At 41.2% G+C, this 23,169-nt stretch overlaps 1 protein-coding gene and 1 long non-coding RNA gene across 12 annotated transcripts in view; one reads left to right on the top strand and one right to left on the bottom strand.

The window, feature by feature from the left end:
- The window catches only part of Lar (tyrosine-protein phosphatase Lar), a 399,840-nt gene that overhangs the window by 136,870 nt on the left and 239,801 nt on the right, over positions 1 to 23,169 (top strand). The gene's annotated exons all lie outside the window — the stretch shown is intronic.
- Positions 901 to 23,169, bottom strand: part of LOC143898141 (uncharacterized) — a 45,008-nt gene continuing 22,739 nt past the window's right edge. The window contains exon 2 of the long non-coding RNA XR_013257113.1: positions 901 to 2,967. This is a non-coding gene — a long non-coding RNA (uncharacterized LOC143898141). The remainder of the gene's footprint in view (positions 2,968 to 23,169) is intronic.

The following is a 23,169-nucleotide window of genomic DNA, read 5'->3' as shown; positions in this document are numbered from 1 at the left end:
AAGTCGCCATCATTTGATTGTGCGCATAATATTTTACAGCGCGTAAAAAAGGTGTTAAAAATTGGTTTTTCGCTAATATCTACGTTCCTATTAATTTTAAGATTTTCCTATAATCGCGTCTTCCATATCCAGTATTTTAACTTCATGCATTTAAAATTTTGGATTTTTCAAAAAGGTGTAATGTTATTTATAATATTATAATATCATCAATAGAACTCGAGGTCGTCTTATTTCGGCACAAGAAATATGTCAATGGTCCATATTTTTTGTCTTGACATAATAAAAGATTTTGCATAGAGTTTTGAAAGTGCTTAGATATATTAGCATTTATCTTGAGCAAAAACACCATACAGCTGAAGTTTATGTTTTTTTTTGGTTTGCGAGGAAAAATTGCCGCAAACCAAATATCTATTTTGAAAAATAAAGATGAGAAAATTCTCTGCAAAAAAGGTCTTGGGTAATTTTTTCGTACACGTAATCGGTTTCGCTTAATCTGGCGTTGAAATTGCAAGTTAAGACAGTTACGGTTATTAAAATACTTTATTTCACACACTTGTAATTCTTTTGTACAAAATGACAAAATCATGCTTTTTCTTCTTCTTCTTCTTCTTTTTTTTTCACCTTCTATTTGTTCTTCGTTTTCACCTTTGTTTGAATAAATGCATTGTTGGAGGTAATAAGATTAATTTGTGGGTTGTCAATTTCTTTGTTTTTATTAACTTCTGTTTTGGATGAATCGTCGATTAAGTGCAACATTCAGACAAGATTGTCCGCGAAAATTACCGCAGACTGATAAACAGTGGAGTCTTAACTTCTGATAGCCACACAATAGTCCCCAACTTTTTGAACAAATGCAAAAAATCATGTTCAAAAGACAATCCGAAGCAGGAAGTTGTGATGTTTTTTTTTTGGGTCCAATAAATTTATTCTTTAATATTTATTTTTAAACTTTGGGATTCAGTTCATTACCTACTACTTTTGCACTTGATAATAAACTCGAAATCTATGTGTAGATGGTAATAAATTCAACACTTCACTGGTTTTTTTTCGATTTCTACAAATGGAATACGATTCTTCCTGAGCACATATATATGGTGCTCCAATTAAAGAAGCCTCCAGTAATACGTATCGTTATTTGTGCTTCACCAAATCTATAGGTAAAAATCTATAGATTTCAGAAATCTGAAATGCCATATTACCGACACATATCGCAGCATAACATACTTTTTGGTAACTTACGAACGAAGATAAGTCCTTGTACCGACAGCGGCAGTACTTGTGTATCGACTGCTGAAAATTTATCCACGACTAGGTTTCTGCATTTATCGACTTACAGTCTGTTCGACCTTTCTGCATGTCGATAATACTTTTTCCTGGTTGTTATCGATATATCGTTGGTTTCCATTCGTTGAAATGGCAGTCAACAGTTTTCTACAGTTGAAGCAGTCGCCACATTGTTATTGCAGAAAATCTTTATGTCCGTTTATTGGTAAATAATTTATTATTCTGCAAGAATTTGTAGAAACTCACTCTTCACTTTATATGAACTCGTCCTTTTTCTTTCTTTTCCATTTTACCGCTAAGCTACTGTGATATAAGTCACTTTGATTCCGTTGTGAATAATAATCCTTCTGTATTATAAAAATCCTATGTATACTCAAAAATTAATTGAAGTAGAAATGTTTTCCTGAGATTACATATAGTATGTATATATAAATTTCTTTCATGCATTTTTTGTCTGCATGTATTTTGCTTATAAATTTTTTTAAAAGGTGTTTAGCTAAAGGCAGATTTTAGAATGTTATATACATATATTAAAATAAGTAAAGCTATATGGTGCTTATTAATTCACAATAAAACCTAAATGCACGTACAGTTTGAACTGATTTCTATTTATTTCTTAAAATAAAGATTTCTTATCTGATATACGCAAATTACTATAGTTGAATCTGTGTTTTATTGAGTCTTGAAATTATTATATTTCTACAAATTCTTGCAGAATAAGAAATTATTCCGCGTACACGTGAGCGAACTTTCGACTGCGCGCGCGTTTGTCGGGTATTATTTTTAATCACTCAATAGTTCGCTCGAATGTCCGAGTACGAATCTCGAGGCAATGCGATTATCCCGTAATTGGATTACGTTTGACTTCCACCTGTTTTCATGCAGATACGCCGCGCTCGCTTCTTTTCACATCGCCCGTAGCACCGAGGTGCCAATATCGTTTTTTCCCCCCTCTGCTTTTTTAATGCAGCAATTCACGCGTGCTAACTTTCAGTGACTCGACGCAACTTATAACAGTACAATCTAACGGTATATTTTCCAATAAAAAATATATATTGTGAATTACAATGTTGCTTTTAAATCACAATACGTTTGATCAATATTTATACTCATAAATAATTTCTCTACTCTCTTAAAATTAAAAAGAAAAGAGAGAAAAGAAGGAAATAATATAAATTCACAGTCGAGGATCGGTTTACACGTTTGTCATAGATTTCAAATTTCTTGTTTAACATCCTCTTATCTTTTTTAAATTTACAATGAATCATGAATTCCCCTGCCGTGTGAGGGGGAGCATCTGGCCTCCGCGTTATATTGTGTCAAAGGGGCGAGAGATCTCATGACTCATGAGGGTAGTAAACCATCAGCCGATAATCGATCATGCGACTCGGTAGCTCCATTCATGGCGTGTATAAAAGAGATAAGCATCATGAACTTTCATCATCAAAGCGGTGACATATAGCCTTTTATGCCAAAATATCGCTTGCCTTTTTACGGGGCGAATTAAGTTAGTCCATTCCATTACCGTCCTCTTCTCGGTTTATCAATCGTTGTATCGTTATAATTGGATGTCATATCAAGTTTGCGCTGAATGACCGTTTCCTCCTTTTTTCATCTTTTTTTTTCGGTGAGACTTAATGATGTTCTCGAGTTCTCGCACACCGCGTTGCCGTCGCGAAATATCTGGAAAAAGAGAAATTTTTTGTATTTTTCTACCCTCCTTTGTAAGATTTGAAGAAACTCCAATAAAGATATTGGGATGCGACAGTTTTCAACGCGTGCGAGCTTTTCCAACTCGCGGACGACATTAATGAAAAAGTGATTAATTTCAACCGTAGGGTGGCAAGCCCTCGCTCCACCGTCAGACTCCGACCGCGTTGCCGGGTGAACTGAACTGAGAGAGAGAGAGAGAAAGAGAGAGGGCGAGAGGAATCGCGGCGGGCGGCAAGTAACTGACCGCAAAAGCGACGACGAGCTCTTTTATTTATTCCTGTTTTCTTTTACGCGGAGACCCCATTCGTTCATTAGATCCGACCATCCATGCAACACGCTCGCGCAGGCTGAAGTTGGTGCCGAGTTTTCTCTCGGACCGCATGGTACATCTCTCATCCTATCTTCTCGCCAACTCGAAATTCCCTGCCTCGGTAGTTCCTCTAAACTGTCTGTTGCTGGTTCGTAGTAATTTGAAAATGTGATCACATCTGGATTTTGTTGGATACGCTACATCATTCTTAATAAAAGATTTATTTAGTTTGCAAGACATTTTCTAATATTAATATAGCGCCACGAACTCTATAGGAACATAATAATAAAGAAATTGAATAAGTAAACTTACGGGATATAAACAAGTTATATTATGCCTTTTAACAATTATTATTAATGTTATCTTTTTTTATTGTCGAATTTGTGAATCTTTGTTCCTTATTTCTAATTGTAAGAATTTACTCATTTTGTTATTCCAACGTTTCTGCTCACGTAGGATTAATTTTCATGCGTCTGGTTTGAAATCTAGAACGACTTTTTGTGCATGGTAAGTCGGTCGCGTTGTAGAATTCCTCTGTTTTCATAGCCGGGCGAGATTGGAAGCAGCCGAGGCGGAAGCAAATCCAAGAACGCGTTTGATCTTAAACCGTTTTAACCATTTTTTGATACACGTCGCTTGTCTCGTTCTTTCCTCACGAAAACGCGGCTCTTTCATTGATTAATGCACCAGCGGGACGCCAATGTATTAATAAAGCTCGAGGCTGTATGTATTTAATTACGCAACGTCAGACACACGGGTGTAGCTAAATAAACGCGCGCAACGTATGCAGAGATGCGTGAGGTAGGAGTTTGATGTAGGGATATGCGACGGTGATAGTGACGGTAGTAATAGTAAGCAACCCGCACCTGTGAATCTTTCGGCGCTGAATACTTTAGAGCGAAACTGCACGCATTCGAGCTGAACGTCGGTGTAACCAGTCCGGCCCGGGGCTAATGTTGCAGTAGCGACGCCAACCTTTACCCTCTCGCCCATTCGCATGTCTCCCTTCGCAGCCCCATCTTCCCTCCCTCCCTCTCTCTTTTTCTTTCTCTCTCTCTCTTTCTCTCTCCCCCTCTCCGTTCCGCCCATCGGTCCCTGTACACTATCCCGTGCGCCGCTTGGCAGCTGCCTTTTCCTGCTGCTCCCGTGCTGATTAATTAAAGGACACCCGAGAGACGGCGCGGTGGCGTAGTCGTGCCGAGAAAAAAACATGTGCCAAAGTTGGCCCGTTTTTCAAGCGCCGTAATGCCGCTTCGCGCCGTCCGATTGTTTTAAATGTCGATCGATGCGTTTCGTACGGCGGGAATAATCTTCCCGTATACGTTGTGTCCCCGTTGTATTTTGCTACGTCCATAAGTCGGGCGAATTACGAATATAAATTGCAATTGCAGCATCTGGCGCGGTAAAGCGTTTAGCCCTTCTGTTAACCCAAGGGGGTAATAAAACTACCACCGCTCGGGGTTTTCCCCGCATTTTAAATGCGCAAATAATTTTCATCCTCGTCTTATGCGTTACTTTCATTTAGCGATTGGAAACGGTTGTTCGTCTTGATGTAACGACTGCGCGCGTGCGAGAATGGAAGAAAATGCCATTTCGGCAAAACCGACCGACACGCGGTTTCATTACTGTCACTTAAGACTTAAGCCCAGCTTAAACTCCGCTCCAAGCGATCGTGGGATTTGCCATGTTAAAGCTAAGCCACCAAGCGCCGTGACGGTAAGGATATAGCAAAACAGACCGCCATTCGCACAGCGTATCCACTTTTAGAGTTTTCACAAAAGTCGTCTATTTTATATTGTTTGCACATAAATTCGACCAGATAAAACTTGCAGCAGATTACTCTATTTTTTCTTTAATTATACAGTAAGCCAGCTAGTATTTTTTTTAAGCTCTTCTATATTGCTTTATATAAATAACGATCGTTAATTGTTTTGCGGATTTTTGTTGTTCTCTTAAATAGTGTATACGTCTTTATTCTTTATCCTGTTTACAAATTATTTTCAAGTTTGTTAACAACGGAAAGTAATTTTTAGTAAACTCGAAGTTATATCCCCGCAGTTTTGTTTATTAATGTTTACGGTGGATATTAAATCGACTTTGAATGTTAAAGGTTGATGAAATTAGCAGAAGTAGTAATTATTTACTAGGCTGTACTAATGAGATGAGTTCACTGTTTAGATATAGGTATGATATAGGTATGTGTATACGGACTTTATAGCATGGTATATTTATACGAATGCAACATATATCATATACATAATACGAGATTATATCATGCGAAAATAGCGAGAAATAGAGACTGTTCTATCGTCCGTGGATATAATATTGAAATACTCGCGCGTATTTCAATTTAAAAAAAAAATTAGAGTTATCTGGACAGACTAGAACTCAACTAAAAAATATATGATTTTTTTTTTTTAATTTGATAGAATTTATCAAACGTAGCGAAGCTGCCTGAATTTTTACGGTAAAGCGAAAGAAGCGACCTTAATTTTTACGGCGAATGCCAGCTAGATAACGCGCTAGCAAATAAAGTTAGAACGGTGGAAAGAATCTAAATAGCTACGATGGTAAGTGGCGATGTTTCTATCTGTCTTAACGCCGATTTAACGGCCACTTTTTTTCATTTGCGCTCCGTAGAGAAACCACACATTCGTTGGTTTGCTTCATTCTTTAAACAGGAGAGTTAACTTCAAACGCTAATTGAAATTTGTAGAGTGTGCGAGTCTACTTGAACACGAAGCCAAAGCCAGAATTTTACTTTTAGCGTCGATATTTTACCGCTGCGCTTAGTTACAAGCTTTTCGAATGGAGCAGGTCAGCAATTTTAATTCGAGTCGATCGAACGTGGAAATAACTGGCGTGGTATAACTTATTATTATTCTTGATGTGGCGTTCCGTCGGCGAAATAAAGTCTCGCCGATGGTCCGATTTTGCTGTGATATTTTCAGCGTATATCCGCGAACAGCGGATCGATCGGTTGAGAATATAAATATTGACGAAACTACGGTTATCCCACCAACCAATTCGATATAGGCATCCGCCACGTAATGGTCGGGACGATATGCTTTAAAGCAGGAGTTTCTCGCGAATGTGCAATGCGAATGCGAGACACGCGTACTCTATCGTACTCTCCCGTGTGAAAGTACAATCTAATTTATGTCGAGCTCTGCCCGTGCGTGTTTCGTACGGATATATCCGATACATGATAAATGCACGAAAGTCATAGCTATCATGTGCGGCATTCCATCAGGTTTTTATTTACGTTCCATTGAAAATTAACGTCGATTTCTGAACGAAGTATCTGAAAGAAAAAAAAAATATACTGTAACATGTAAGATACGATATAAAGAGTTTATTTTATTATTGATATATTTTTAACTTGTGACGTATACCGGCGAAAAGTATGAAGTATAAAAATATAAAAATAATCTCAGCTTAATTTCTCGTTTATGCCAATATTAATTACTTTTATTGGTAATATAGATTACGGAATATAATTCTCATCCTTCGATTTTAATCTGCATAAAAACGTCTTTTTTCCTGCGTATGCTCGCGAGACACCTCGATTATCGATTTATCATCCTTCTTTGTCCACTGATACTCTCGGTCCATTTTCTAGTCGCATATTACTTAGATAGTCATCTGCTATCGCTTTATTGTGTATGTGTGCATAAAAGAAATCCTGTTGAGCTATACATTTTATCGTTATTCTTGAGAGTAGTGGATAGGAAATTCAACTTTAAAGAAAAAATCTATTAGAAAAGAGTTCAATAATAATAAAAGAAATAAAAAATAATAAAAAAGCTCCTTTGAAGAAATTTGGGGTTATCCCTTTAAAACTTTATAATGATAAAAGAATCGCTTCTTTCCTTAAACAAACTGCTGTTGAACAATTATGCTCACGAAATAGTCGCACCTGACGATCGATAGAAGGACAATCAAATGTCAACGGTGATTCGTACGTATGATTCAGAAATGTTGCAGTCGAGTAGGGAACGTGCGAAGGGTTAATCCGAGGGTCCTCTCGCATAATGGTATTAATGTGTCGTGCCTTTGCCCATAGTAGAACGGCCAGGTAGAAGCGTGTAATCATTGGCACGCGATAGTGCGTCTTGTTACCGTCAACGATAAGGACTACAATCGCAACCGACTGACCAGGCCCGACAATTCGCTAGTTTTTATTCGCGAGCTAACAAAACAGTGCGCGCGTGTTGCAGCTGAAATTATTCGAATCGTCGAAACTGCTCTGCTTTCCTCACGGGAAATTCTCGAAAACCCGGTTACTTGCGTCAGCGTGGAATTTGGTTTAAGACGGCCTTAATTCACTGCGTAAAATTGCTCGGCACTCGGCCGTAATGGAACGTAGAGAGGGATACTCGGACACGTAAAAGTAGGGCTGATTTTATTTTCACGGTAACCCCGCGATCAATTGATTCGATTGTCGGAAAGTCCAGTTCTCGTAACGCTTTTTCCTAGGAAGTATACCCGGTATTCCCGATTGGTCTCGACCATTATGGAATTAGGATGGTATACGGGAAATGATTGTATCGCGATGAAAAATCACTTTCTCATGTTTATCACGTGGAAGTTCGAAACATTAAATTTTCACTAACAACAAGAAAAACGTACGGCAAAGTAAATTTAACAAAGTTTTTCTTAATTATTTCTTACTTACTAATCTCAGGATATTTAATTTTATTTGCAAAGAAACTTGCAGAACTACGGATCGCGTTGATTAAAATGGAATTTTGTATAATTTTCAGTATTAATAAATACATAATTGACTTTGCCTAATGCGAGTCTGGCGATAAATCGTTTTTTATCGGTATGCGATTAGTGCAGTTGCACGAATCTTTCTAAGCGCTGATTGTTACTGAAACACGTATGCGCGCGTGTTTGTATTTATTTATATCCATAGCTACATATATACGTATTCTAGATGGGTAAAGCTTCTAGTCGCTGAATTTCAAGGCACGCTCTGAAACGTACCCAGCACACGTATGAAAGTGCAATAAAGAAAAGTGGCGTTCGTGCTCAGACCGAATGCGCCGGAGCTGCGCCGTGGCGCCCACTCGTTCTCGAGGAATTTATTTTCGATCATGGTGGCCATTGCTGATTAGCGCGACAATGGCAGCTTTGTTCTACGATTAACGACGTTTTCTCCAATTCCACCCATTTCGTGTACCCTTCCCGGTTCCCGATAATCGTACACTCGAATCCGGATAAGATTTAAAGAGCCATTCTCGGGAACTTACGACGGCTCTTAACTATATGTAACGGTTTCATTAAATTTTAAACCGTAGTACCTATGGGAGACATGTGCGATACTTGTTGTTACAAGATTCAGCTATTTACGATTGCCGTTTCTGGTATAAAACGTAACGGATGTATTGCGCTGTCTTAAAGTCCGGTGAAGAGCCGCCTCGCTTCTTTTTTTATTATCGTCGCGTATATATAAGAACGTTTCCGCTTTCATCGACGTATAGGTACTTGCTTTCGCGAAACGATGTATCACGCATTGTGAGATTATCTACCCGTTAAGTTCTCTCGAGAGGTGTAGCTATAGAGAAGAAAGAGCGAGATTGTAGCGGATATGATAGAATTTTTTTTAACGTTTTTTGAGGCAAAGAAGGGATACAAAGCTCACTTAAGGAGGGAGCGTGGTCTCTCGTTTTCAGCAGGAGATATCTTGATATCTAGATAAAGCTAGTTTTTTACATAATTAGATTCTCGAGCAGGTGCTCGAGATCGTTGATAGGGAATCGTTTATCTCCTCCTCGCGCGTAGAACAGGGTGGTTAAGACTGACGACTACTTTTGACTCTTTATTCGCGCAATTACACTTCTCTCGATGCTTCAATACCTCGTGTGATACTCTCTGAACAATGAAAGTGGTCGGGCGAGATCTTTCCTGGGGGAATGCGGTTCGTATTCCCAGTTTCTTCGCTGGAAAACGTCGAAACGGAACGCGGAATTAGATAGTGAAAACCGCCGGCAATTCTGTATATAGATATCTCGTAACGAAGAATGCGATTGTTCTCCCGTCGTTCGCGGGCGCTAATATCTATCGCTATTGTAGCTCGTTCAGTATTTTACGGAGCAATGAAAATATTTCCTCTCGATGCGATTAACCGTTGCACATTTTTCTCACTATTTTAACTCAACAAATTGCTTCAACTAAATGCCGATAACTTTTACGTAGCGGCACACAGGCGTTGGGGATGTCGGGCACGCTATTGCACACATTAATCGTACGAGAACTTCGTTATTTAGATCGTTATTTATTGTCCATTTTATTCTTTTCGAAAGAACCGGTGGGGGGACGAGAAAATCGTTACGTAAAGTTTCACGGACGAACCTTCGGCGCATTTATCTCGCGCAGCGATGATCGATGCGCCCAATATAAACGAGGTAATGACAAAGTATTCATTACGGGAAGCGAAAGAGCCGTATCGCGTTCTCGTGAACACCAGCGTGAGATAACTTTGGTTGTGTTTTGATAAGCCTGATGATAACCAAGCGGATTCGCGCACGTATATGTAATTACGCTGCGGCCGGGTGAGTGTGCGTGAGAGTGCTGCTTACGCTCGGTATACACGTGCAATCTAAGCGTACGCGTGTCTATACACCGATATTGGTTTCACCTTAAACTGTACCCCCAAAGTGTTGGGAAATTTAATCAAAAAGATTGCCTTTACGTAGGTACGATAGCGCGCTACTTTTTGTGATCCTCCTTTCTTGAACGGCAAAACGTTGGCACCAGATTCTCATAAAGTCTTATTTCGTCCGCTTGTTTTCGTGGTTAAATATACACGTTGACGAGATCTAATTGCGGCGATTTCAGCTACTTAACACGTGTTTGAGAGACTTCCGCACGATTACAAATAAAGTTTTTTTTTTTTTTTTTTTTTTTTTTTTTTTTTTTTTTTTTTTTTTTTTTTTTTAGGAAATTCGTTTTTTATATTTTTTGTTGCACAAACAACATTTATTAAATTAGAATTAGATCAATTAGAGGCATTAACAGTAATGGGAAATCATTTATATATTGCAAAATTTTAACAACTTTATTAATTCTCAAATTATAAAGTATACCGAGTGAAGTTGATGTGAAATTTAATAAGAATAAAATACTTATTGCAAGCTTACTTTTTTCTCAAAGCTTTTTATTTGCGATTACTCGTAACTCAAGTACTATACCACGGGCTGTTGACGTTTCTTTTAAGAAAGAAAAAACTCTAAATGGAAAAAAGTAATCCGTAAATGGAACGTATTGTGGTCGATCTAAGATTTCCAATTTATTTTCTATTACTTACAAAATTTATGTTAACATAATAAGATTTTGCCACTTAGTAAATTTTATTATATTTCACTTAATTAAATTTCTCAATACTAGTTAATATCCAACAGCTTTTTTTCACAATTATGTCGAAGGGAATTTTTGCGAGGAAAGAAGCTTGGCTGCAAACTCTTCGAAAAACGCACCCACGAGGTTTATCCGGCGTTCTATCGCGCGGTTTCTCCCGAGATATTTTTCGCGGTCGATTCAGCGATAAAGCGCCTGTCGGAAGGAGAGCGAAGCCGCATCGAAGGCGGGTGTTGATTGGCCGCCAATCGCAAAGCGCAGCGGAAAACCTCGAAGCTCGCAGGTTGGTACGCGGTCGGAGGCTGGTCGTGGATTAAAGGCTTTTCTTTCGAATTTCACGTCAGTCAGCTTCGCGCCCGGGATAATCCCGGGAGCTGTATTCGCGGAGCGTATATAAAATAAAGATCCGCCACGTCTGTCGAGCTGCGTTCCCGCTTAATAACGCTTAATAAACGGCGATCGATCTGACATGACGCGCTGCCTTTCTCTCTCTAGTTTTCTCTCGCACCCTCCTTCTTTACGGAACTTTCTCTCTCTCTCTCTCTCTCTCTCTCTCTCTCTCTCTCTCTTTCTCTCTCTCTCTCTTTCTCTCTCTCTCTCTCTTTCTTTCTCTCTCTTTTATACGGCAATGAAACGGATTACACTCTTTTACGCGCGTTTGGCACATGGGACAGGGGTTGGATGCGGAGACTGGCAGACTCGCGTGAAAAGCGAGAGAAAACAAGTTCTCTGCTACGGGGTGGGACCGTTGGGAAAGAGTGTGTTTGCCGCACGGTTTGATGGAGATACGGAACGAATGTTGGATGGGAAACTCATATGGGAGTTACGAGTGTTACGTCTCCATTATAAAGCACATTCGCAAATCATATTGTTTATTTTTAGTCAAGTCTTCAACATTCGGGACATGATTTTTTTTAACTTTATTTTGCGGTACTTTGCGCGATAATAAATCGTAGTAATAATTAATTAAGCTAATTGCAATTATATCCAGAAGTTTGATATCTAAAAATACAGTGGAATTGATTTACACGTAACTGCCTTTCGTAAGTTTTAACTTGCAAAGTTTACGAGGCGGAGTTTTGCCTTTCCTGCCTGATCGTGAACAGCGACTGAGAGTCATTTACCTCCGTGGAATTTACTTGATAATTAATTAACGTAATGAAGAAATAACTAATATCGGATAAAGATTTTGTCTTCCATGCATGGTGGAGAGAAAATTCCGCATTCCTTATTCTGCTATAATATATTTTTAAATGTTAAAAATTATAATTGTTAAACATTATTTTCGTTATAAATGGCGAATGGCCACTGCGAATGTGTCGAGTGGAACGTATTCGACGTTTTAAAATTAATGATTCTGGATAACGTATAAATGTACAAACATGGAATGGAGATTAGATACATTTAATATACGATGTTTTTTGGATCCATAAATTTTTTGTTATGTTTATTGCAAAGATTCATTATATTCGAAATTTTCCCTGATAAATAATGACGACGAAAATAAACAACGAAGCTTCTCAACCACACATTTTCTCTTCATTTCCATCGCACTCGACAATTTTTGTTCCGCATATTTGTTCGTTACCCTTGTCATTATATCGATTGAAATGCTATCGGGCGTAACCATCTATCGATCGACACAGGGGAGCTTCACCCTTCTTCGGCAAACTCAGACGCGACTTTTGACAACTTTAATCTCTTACCCGTGCGCGTTCTGGTGGGACGCAAGCGGAATCCTTGGATCAAAACGGCTGGAACTACTCCGCCACCACCTACTCAGGCCCTTTCCTTTCCTAGAACATGAAGGTATTCCTCGCCAAACCAAACTACGCGATGGTCCGTGTTGAACTGAACCGCAAGCCGTCGGCCAATTATACGGGACCCTAATAATTTAACCACGTGTCGTTGGTCTGCCTAGATTTGGCCATGATAACGCACTCTATAGTGTGCGGGGTCGTTGTATGCAGCCGAACCGTCGACTGCAAGGGGAGGTTGACCCGCACCGATCCCCCGTGGGGATATTTTATGGTAACGTTATGGCTTACTAATAACAGGTTACCGTCAGATTTTAGAGCTGTTAATCACACAAGCCAGTACCGTCGCATGGAACTAACGGACACGTAATATCGGTTTGACATCAAAACGAGCTCACGCGCATACGAAGAAATATAATTGGAAACTTTCTATAGTCGTCAGAGCTTTCGCTCGACGTTTGTTTGATTTTCAATTTCTAGTTGTGGAAGATTGTATTGCGAAAATTCGAATACTACGCTATTGACAAAAGAACATTTTAGATACTCCTGTTTAATGAAATTATTTTTTTTTTTTTTTTTTTTTTTGACATTTTTTAGACAGATAAGTCATTTGTAAAACGAACTCCCGTTTAATGAAATTATTTTTTTTTTTGACATTTTTTAGATAGATAAGTCATTTGTAAAACGATTTTTCTAATTTAAGAGCGAATTTGAAAAAATTCGCTGTAGCTATAAAACGTATCTACGATATAATACCTGTGATATATTTTGAAATTGAGATAAATGTCTATTTTCGTTAAGTTTTACAAAAAGATGCATTCTCTTAGAGTATGGCAATTTATTCACGATGTACTCGCGCGAAGTGCCTCCATCGACTTCGTCGAGGAGATTTACAAGTAAGCACCTAATATTCGTCTCTGAAGTTACTCGACTTTAACGCTCCCATACAATACTATTAGCCGTCTCATTCGGCCGCCCCGTCCCGGGAGTCGCGATTATTGGATCAGTAAGTTTTATTGCTTCCTAAACAATTCTCGGGACGCTTAACGAACCAATAAACGTTATGGGTCTGATAACTGTCTCGTACAGTGCCTCGGCATTAGCGGCTCTGAGCGCGTTAACGGGTAAAGCAAAGTTTCGTCGTACTTTGTAAAGCGCGTCGGGAAACTTTTTCTCCCTTGCGACTTAACGCACCTCACGGATTTGTCGTCGTGCTCGTTGTTATTACAGCGCGCGGCCGATATGTGCCGTTATGGAGCGCTTTCCAACTAATGTTTAAGATACAGGGGAACTCTCCGCTACACCGAAACTTTCTAATTGCATTAACTCAACCGTACGTGCGCCCCATTCCTTGGCAGATCGTACTTGTAACCTCCTATTTCGTCCCGGATTGATTACCGGTTCTAACGCAGCGATTGCATTAACGATGAACTTTAATGGCGCGCAGACCGAAAACATAGCGGCGTGTTTGTCCTTTTCATTTCAAGATGTACAGAAACGCCGCGGCTTTGCGCATCCTCTTTCATCTTTATAAACTCTTTGATTAATATATATTTGAAGTCAATCTTTCCTGAGCAAAAATTTGTTTGGATATCAGCTTTGTCTGTAATTTTTTAACATCTCAGCTTTAAATATTGCTGCTAATTCTAAAGTTAAAATCTTTTTAAGTAAAATCCATTCAATAGTTATAAACAAGAAACAAGATTCTTATCAATGATCTCTTTAAACCATTTTTAGATTCTCATACATTTATAATCCAAAAACTATTTTCGCTTAAACATTTTGTTAAGAAGAAATTCATTCTGAAATTTTTATTTGTATGTAAAGAAAGCATGGGGGAGCTCGGGACACCGCAGAGATCGATGCGGTGACATTTTTAGAAGGTAATATTAGTGAAGTGCTGCAAAACGATCTACCAATAATTTTTTTCCTTCAAAGTTACGTGGGTAGCTTAGATATTAAAAAGTACCCGCCTTTATCGTTGAACTCCTGTCTTCTTCGACTTCATCGATCATCGATTATGATGTGAGTATTCGTGATGGAACTCCATCTCGGCCCGTTTCCATCAAGGGAGTTAAGAGGTCGAGGCGGAGAATAGGGTGGAGAATGCGCTGCTTCCATTGTATTTGTGTCCTCTTGTCCTTCCCTACCTGTCTTTAATTCCCATTTTCTCACTTTTTTTAAGCTTTGCCTTTATCAAAGAGCATTTCTACTTCACTCTTGACTCGTCATTGTCGTTTATTCTATTTCACTCGCGCGCGCTGTGCCGCGGTTTCCCACGGGATCCCTGCTACAGAAACACAGACAAAAAATATCTGGTAATCTTTTATTTTTTACTTCCGATGATGAATTTTCTGACGCTTGAATTTTTTTTCTCTTGTTTTGTTTGGTATGGCCTTTTGTTTTAGTGTTTTTTTTTTTTTTTCGCAATTTGATCAAGCGTGTCGCATGACACAAGGTCATGATGGAGCTGTTTGATCGATTCACATATTGAAAATCTACCGATACTTAATTGACACGATCTGTATACAAATGCCAATAGTTTTGGAAACACGTGCGCGCTATATAGTCGTACGTGGAATGTTGCCACTGTTCGCGACGCAGAGTGTCAGTGTGGCGCGAGTAAATACTTACATTCCTTTCGCTCCGCAGTCTATAGGATAACAATACACCGGGGAACTGTTTTACGGCATTGTAAGTAGACTCGCGTGGCATCTTGTAACTATACATTTCCATACCTGACCGTCCGCCCGCCCTCCTTTCCCGTAAATACACCTGTCTCGGTACCGTAGGGTCTCGTGCGGCTTTATATTTTGCTCGCTTCACGCGTGACGTCATCACCAAAATACGTGAGCGGCGTTAGGAATTGTGGGGCAACACGTAGAGAACCGCGGAAACGAGCGTGACTTCAACGAGCGCGGCGGGAACTACCCTTAACCCATGAAGAGATCTCATTCCGAATGGAACAGCCCGATCTCTCCTCCTTCAAAGTCGCGCTATTCTTTTACGCATAAGTTTTAGATCGCGGAGAAACGATGTTTATTTCCCCTTTCTGTCTCTTTTTAGTCTTTTTCTTTCTTTCTCTCTTTTTGCATGCAGTTTTATCGCGAACATTGACGTCGATCTTTGCCGATCGGACGTATGCATCTCGTTGACTACCGGTGTCGTCGTTCAATAGCACATTTCGAAGTACTTATAACGAAATAAATATCGCAAAAAGACTCAAAATGTTAACGCGAAAAATCGTCAACTCTGTTCATGGGATTTCGAGAATGAAACGGAAGGAGGCGGTATCGAGTTTGGCTCGTACCTGTCCTATCTAGAATTCAACGCGGTTCGACGCGGAAAGAAAAAAAAAGGGAGAGGGAGAACAGGGAGGAAAAAGGAAAACCGTAATAAGAGGAAGCGACGGAAGCGAGGAAGCCCGAGGGAAACGGATGGGTTTTAATATCGCGGGCTCGACGGAGCCCGACGGCGATAGTTATAACGGCGGCGCACGCGGACTTGCTAAGCCTTACAGATTGTGGGTTCGAGACTCGACCGAGTAAATCATGGCGTCACACGGTGTGCCATCAGTTTGCGCTTTAGGATGTGCCAGAGCCCAGCTGCCAAGCTACCCTAGCGGATCATCCCCGTGGGATTAGCGATACTTCAATAAACTCTCCCGTACCTTCCCGACCCGAACAAGCCGCGCCGCGCCATGCGCGCGAGTCCGATCCGTTATCTCTCTCTCGCGCTGTCTCTTTCTCTCTCTCTCTCTCTTTCTCTCTTTTTCTTTTTCTCTCTCTCTTTCTCTCTTCCACTTCTTGCTTGATGCCGACAGAAGCGAGGGTAGTACAAGTTCGTGAACGTGAGCGCGCGAACTGCATTTAAGCGCAATAGGATTTGGCGGGGTTAAACGATTATCCAGCGGTAACAGTTTAAACAGCGGCTCGGCCAAACGAGCCGGGCAGAGCTACTCCGCTATTCTTCGAGCTCGCGTTTCATATATCCGACGGTGATGGTGGTGGCGATGATGCTCTGCTACCGTAGAAAATCCACGGGGAAAAACGATTTCCTGCGATATGTACGGAAGGGTACGACCGCCATTAGCGCCATTTCCGCCGTTAGTTAAAACTCTTCGGGATAAGAGATCTGACCCAGTTACCGATGTGCGCGCGTAACACTGGGACTTCCCGAGATCCGAGTCCATCATTACTTATGTATGGAAAGAAGCAGCGGGGGGGGGAAAAGAAAAATGGAACGCGAGTCGAGCGGTAAAGGTCGTGAGTCTTGCAAATGAAACTAATATTCGCGCTGACAGGGTCGATAAAAGGTGAGCGAGGTTCGCAAGGAAGTAGCAAGAGGAAGACGGGAGAGAGGGGAAGTAAGAGAGAAAGGGAGATAGCTGCTTCTTCGGGCCCGACGCTGAAACTCACGAAGGAGAGTTTAGGTTTTTATACAATAGATTTAACCTGATCCCCGCGCTCGACCGTTCCGGCGAGGATGTGAGCGAAGAAAGAATATCTATTTCAGAGAGGTATATTCCCCTGACCCTCCGAGGTTACCCGCGCTTGCCCGCTATCTTCCCTGTACTCTTTCTTATACGCTCCGCCTTCTCTCCGTCTTGCAACTTCTCGTTTTTTTTCCCGCTTCTCATGGCCGTTGTTCGTGCGCATAACCGCGAAGAAAGTATCTTTCGATATCGCCGTAGTCGGCGACACGATAGGGACCGACGGTTATTTCAATCACCATAAAAATAGTTTGTTCTATTTTTATAGTCGCATCCACGCCATGCTATTCCGGGAATTTTTCTTCCTTTCCCTTTTTTTTACACGACGAGAATCATTTCCCCGTGCACGCCGACCTGATGTCGCGTGACCCGCGCTTCAAAATGCCGGAATCACGGTCTCTAGTTTGAACGAGCATCTCTCGACTGCCGTGCACGCGCTACTGCAAGATACATTCGTCTTAGGAGCTTAATTAAAATTTATATTTTCACAAGGCGGGTTTATTAAACAGCCGAGACGTAGCCGCGTCGCTATCTCTCTTCTTGTTCCGCGCCGTCGCGCCCTTTCCCGTCGTTCGTTCCTCCATCCCATCAGCCGGTTCTTCGCCATACCCCGCCCTATGTTTTCCGCTTTCGCTGCCTCGCAAAGTCTAGGTAGGATTTAACATGACTGACGGGCCAGGATCAACCAAATCAGCGTGCACGTATGTAGGTATACCGCGGATTAAATCCTCCGCGAAGTTAACCCGAGGTACGGAAGAACGAGCAGCCGTTTTGTTCGTGCCGGGGAATAATAACGAGTATACTTAGGGCCCTCGTGTTTTTGGTTATAGCCCTCCAAGTGTAAATTATTCCATTCTGGAAATTCGGCAAAGAATGTAACGCCGCCGGCTCTTACCGTAGAGTCCGCACAGAGAGATTCCTAAATTTACCGAACTGCGCGTATAAAATTAGCACCCGCAAATGTATGGTCGGGGATACTAGAGATATCCCAGTCAAAGCCACGTGGATATTTGTCTTGCAGACGGCGCAACCGGTGCAGTTTACATAGGTGTATTAACATTAGCCAGTATAAAAGCATATACATTCGTGTATACATTGCTCGGTTGAATCGCCACGTACTCGACGTTAACCTCGCGTGACGAATATCATAAACGACAGTGGCAGTGCGTAGTGCGTAGTGCGTAGCGCGGAAAATGTTCTCTCTAAGATTTTACGAGGCTGCGCGCTGCCTGTGTCCTGTGCGTGCGTGTTCTCGCACACACATATTTCCGCGTATGCAAACGAACCAATGGCGATCATTATTTGCATTCTGAAGAGGGTGATCCTACACTCGTGGAATGCAAATGACGCGGCAAAAGCGAGATCGAACGTACGGAAATTAGTAAGTAAACTCGATATTTCTTTGACGCGCAAAGAAGTCAATGGAGAGTTTTACGATATTTATAAAAATTGATGTAAATTATGAATAACGATTAAATGATTTTTAAGAGGTTCCGCAATGTCTGATGGATATATCACCGCGTAATCGTACAGGCGAGAGCCAAGTACGCTCTCGCATCTTAATCATCCCCTTTAATTCAATATAGACGGTTTCTCCAAAGACTTCTCGTTAATGAATTCGTCAGTTCGCACAGATACCGTATCTGTCCGCGAGACCTCATCGCCACCGTCCTCCCTGTATATTCACGGGCACTTGACGTTGCATTGTTACGTACGGTTGGTAAACACAAGGTAGTTATCAACACTGAGAGCTAAGTCTCGTTAACCGTTCCTAACAGGCGAATGCGAAGCATCCTGCCATTGAATTTGATGCTTCGCTCGGGAGACTACCTACGTGCTGTCACGTCTGGAGACATTTGCTAACCCGCACGATGCACCGTCAGATAACATGAACAAGAGAGGTTTGCGCCACGTAGCACCATCGTAGGGCGGCGGAAGGATGTAGGGCGAGAACGACGCGACCGAATGTTCTCAGAACACTCACTCGTCTACGTATGTGTACCGATCTTCCGCGTGTGCGCGCGCGTATGTGTGTGTATGCATCCGGTTAGTCTCTCATGGCGCGGCGTTACCGTGTTATTTACGTATGACATGCCTCATTATCGGGCGTTGCGCCGCGGCTTCGGAAAATTTCGACGTGCTTATACACGCGAGTGGAGCGCGATCGCGTCTTTGGATAGGAGGGAAAGAGAATTTTCATAGCTCGGAGGGAGACATTTGTTCACGGTGAAAGTAGGCTTCTCCTACGTCGGCACGTTCCTACCGTTTATCCTGGAACTCAATGGATTCTCGCGTTTGTCGTAAAACATGATTAAATGTAAACACGTGCCGCACCAGTTAGATATAAACACCTCGCGCAAACAGCTACCGGAATACCGCAATATACCAATGAAGACGACGCCAGTGACGACGACGACGATGAGAATGTGTGTGCGCCAACACTCCCGACTACACACCTATTCTACTATACATATATCTCGCCGTCAGTATATAGTGACGAGACCGTACTATGACGGTGTAATCAGGCACGCAACTGCACGCAATTTCCATGCGCGTTCCGAGATCGCGACGGCAAATTTTATAGTTTTTCGTACGAACGACGCAATCTTTTTTTTCTTCCTACACTTCCGCCCGCGTTATCGCACCCTTTCCTACCCCAACGCTTTGACGTTTCTCCCGAACGCAGCGCCGTGTATTATAATTTATGGACGGATCACCGAATCGATAGCCTGATAGAATCAACGTGGCGTGGACGTTTGCTTTTCCGCGCGAGTGCGCGAATGCCGTACGGAGTTTCTTGGTACAATGGGATCTCTTCTATTTCTTGAGCGTGCACTTCAGGGTTTTCGTAAACGAATGTCGTTTCGCCATTCGGGATTTTGTATTTCGTATACCGAAGGTCGTCTTCCATCCGTCCGCATTCTACCATCCGCGTTTTAGTCTTTCCTCTCACGGCTCCGCAAAAAATGCTTTTCTCGTCATTTCGCCGTAATTTCATCGGTATGATCCTGCAATTTTAGTTGATCAGACTTCCGCGGTATCGAATTTATTCCGCCGCGATTCACAACCTATTATCTTTCACGGAATTCTCTCAGGCAGATTTTCGTGCTAATTTCTTCGAAATACTTATTTTATATCCCGACGATATTTATTCGCGATGATATATCCGAACACACGACTTTTTCCCTTCGATTTGATCTCTAATTTATTTTTTGATGATGTGACAAGGGAGATATATATATAACCACTTAAATGAACTCTTGAACTATCTCGAAGCATCTCGTGAACTTTCGTCCTATATTGACACAACTTGCACGATCCTTGACAAACTACAATAGTTCTACACATATAGACAGGCTGCAATTATTGCATACCATACGGTTTTGTGTTTATTATTTATTTACAATTTTATTAACGATACTCAGATTTATTATTGTATTGCAATAATTTATTAATCATATTCATATTGGTGATGTATTATTATATCTGCGCTCAGAAAGTCCGCATTATTAGTTTTGACAGCGCAGCTCTGGCATTCTATACGAATACCGTAATCGGATTAATTATTTATTGTGTTATTACGTGACTCTTTGAACCATTTATCGAGTAATATCAGCCAATATTGGAGGCGATATAATATATACCAGCACGCCTAGCAAAGTCTGGAAGTTCCAACGCTCGATCGTTGTATGGATGACGCCGTGGCGTTAGATACGTTGTAAGCCGCAACAGTTTATTAGGCACCCCGCTGCGACCTTTATTAGCCTTCTCTATCTCCTTCATAAACGGAGTTACGTGTTACGGGCGTATATGTTCACGTACACGGACGGCACACGTCGAAAATGTGACACGCACTCACGCGGGTCTTCGCACGTTTATTCCATACGGCGATGTTTGGAGTCCGTGACGAGAATCGCCATGGGTTTGTTATTAACGTCACGTATGCATCAGCTCGGGAGGTGGGAGAGGAGCACCCTTTGTTTCATACTGCGAAAGTTATATATCATAAATTTCGTCAAACCCATACTGAACGGTTAATTAAACGTTTTATTATCGGCACGGGCGCGGCGGTGGAGCGGCGCGCGATGCCCAATAATTATAAGCGGTATTTCTTGCAAACGCGTTCCACGTTGCCACGTTCGCGTGTGACACGTTAATAGCGAGATGAACTCGAATATTCCACGAACGTACGCGAAGTCAATTTTGACTCGTTTCTCCCCCAAAAAAAACCTCACGTCGCTGTATCTCTTTTCGCTAAGACCAGTTTTTCACTTTCCTCGGTAAACGCTCCTCCTAATTAGTCCTCATTCTTTCTGTTCTTTCTAACGCATTGTCAATCTTGACATACTTAGGTACTTTCCATTTCAACAAATACTTATACCTATATTCTCCCTGAACAATTATATTTTATTAATAAAATCGCGTTTATTTTTACGGTTTGAGATTAGATGCGCAGCAACGTTTCCATTTTGTCCGACAATCGCGTCCACTTGCTGAAACGTCTTTAGCTCGCTGACGAACTCTTCTTTGAAGAGCGTTACAACACGGTAGTACGAATTAGATTTCCTGCAGATGGAACACAGAGGGAAGGTAAGATTTTCCACTCTGCTCTCGAAAACCGAGCTGTGGGCGCGCGAGGATTGGCAAAAGGTGAGTTCATCACTAAGTCATGATGCTTTTATCCGGCGATCTTCGTTACCCCTAGCGTCTCGCGAACGGTTGTCTCTCTCCTTCTCTCGCTCGTTTCTCCCGTAGCTTGACGACGACTCCCGCAGTATCCCCAATCTCGCATCTTCTCTAACCTTCCACCGTCTGCCTCATCCTAGAAGACGGTGGGCAGCGGGAAAGGGCCTACCCTTTCCATGCTGTCACATTGTCGAGTCCTTCGAGACCGCTTTTTTCTTCTCGTTTCTGTCTCCTCAACCCGCAAGATTTCCGCCGTGACTGGTACATCTACATATACATACGCGCTGCATGTACACTCCATGTATTTATATTTGTTTTCACGGGTAGAAAGAGAAGAAACGATCGAGACGGAATAAAAAGGCGGGTGGATCATGGATTGGGAAAGGACCAAAGAGGATTTTACGAAGGAGGTCACTACGGGTCGCCGCGGCGACCTCCTGGAATACTCGCGGTCGATAAGATCGAATATTAAACTAGCCTCGAAATATTCACGATCTTTAACGTACGGAATTTCGAGGATTTTAATTATCGCATTACTCAGTGCTTTTAATAATTGGATTCATCAGTTTATGCTACATCCTCGATAATTACGAGGGTTATATCATTTCGTAATCATATACAAGCCTTATAATTCCTAATTGATTTCTGGTTGTTTGGTACGAGAACACAAAATTTTCACTAATTAAAAGGTATCATTTAATAAGTGACATAAGGTGCTTTATAAATTCATAAAAGGAAGCTTTTTGCATATTCGTTAAATATAAATTTCTATGATTGACATGGGATATCAAATTATTTTGTTAAAACAATTAGCATCTTATCGTATCGAATTATTTTATTAAAACACCACGTTCCCTGAATATTTTTTTCTCCTGGAATTTCAGCTGAATGTGTAACAATTTTCTAGCATGCTTCGCTGTACTCGAACATCAAATTAACCCGTTGTTTACTCCCTTCTTCCGTCTTCTCTACGTCTATACATTGGGCGAAACGATAAACTTTTTACAGGGCGGATTTTCCGGGTGGAAGCGACCCCTGGGAACGCCAAGCAAGAAAAGATCGGAGCAACGAGGCGAGAAGCTGTATTTAAAAAATTTAAGCGGCCCGTTTGCCAGTCTAGATGTATTTCCTTCGCGAGTAGAAATCTCGACATCGCCCAGTCAGTAATTTCACGCAGAGATCTGAGCCAGAGTTTCTGTCTCTCGTTCTCTTGCAGTCCGAACGGGTAAAAAGACCGGCGGATGTCACGATCTTTTTATACCAACGTTGTTGGCGCTTTTTGCGCCGCAGTGCAAATTTGGATAATTTTGTTTCTTAGCTGAATTGTTGTGTATTTTATTAATATACATTTCCGTATCGATTAGATGAATATCTGAGTTATTCAAGCTATTTGCATTACTTAGTGGGTGACTTAAATTAAATATTAGTTAGGTATATTAATCGAATTATTCATTTAAATAGTATAAAGTAAATGGACAGGCTGATGTAAAAGATATTTTATTTTTTATATAAAATATGAAATATTTAATGCGTTGTGTTGTTTAAATATGCAAAATAAACAT

The sequence above is a fragment of the Temnothorax americanus genome, unplaced genomic scaffold (assembly GCF_048541705.1).
Source record: "Temnothorax americanus isolate GAGA-0224 unplaced genomic scaffold, ASM4854170v1 Scaffold22, whole genome shotgun sequence".
Lineage (NCBI taxonomy): Eukaryota > Metazoa > Arthropoda > Insecta > Hymenoptera > Formicidae > Temnothorax > Temnothorax americanus.
This window is presented reverse-complemented; position numbering and strand designations above follow the sequence as displayed.